This window comes from Penaeus monodon, chromosome 15, assembly GCF_015228065.2.
Source record: "Penaeus monodon isolate SGIC_2016 chromosome 15, NSTDA_Pmon_1, whole genome shotgun sequence".
In the NCBI taxonomy this organism is placed as follows: Eukaryota; Metazoa; Arthropoda; class Malacostraca; order Decapoda; family Penaeidae; genus Penaeus; species Penaeus monodon.
Genome location: NC_051400.1, coordinates 19,043,907 through 19,044,264, shown reverse-complemented (window position 1 = coordinate 19,044,264; position 358 = coordinate 19,043,907). Strand labels below are relative to the sequence as shown.

At 41.9% G+C, this 358-nt stretch overlaps 1 protein-coding gene across 1 annotated transcript in view; it reads left to right on the top strand.

The window, feature by feature from the left end:
• LOC119581800 overlaps positions 1-358 on the top strand; it is a gene marked incomplete at its 5' end in the record, with an annotated part of 12,121 nt that overhangs the window by 972 nt on the left and 10,791 nt on the right.

Here is a 358-nt window from a genome sequence, read left to right as displayed (position 1 = left end):
TTATTCTGCTTGCAACTACTCGTTCAATCCTTTTTTGTATATTTTTTCATATTAATTATCATTGGTTAGGATTGAATAAGGGGAGTCTCCTTCTGAGCAGGCGTGCGAGTATAGACATAGTTTGGTTTGAATCCTGGTTCGGCTTTGAACTCGGGTTGTAACCTGTCATTTTCCCCTTATCTCATGTTGAGTTCTATTGTTGCTTCTCTCTGTCTGCATGGTAGCACCAAAAGCCCGATATTGGCCTTACCTTATGTTAACAATTCTCCCAGGTTGTGTGGCTTGTGGTTCATGGCAGTGCTATGTAAGCACTTGTGTGCGAAATGTCAAGAGAATCTCCGTTGCCATATCCGTGATG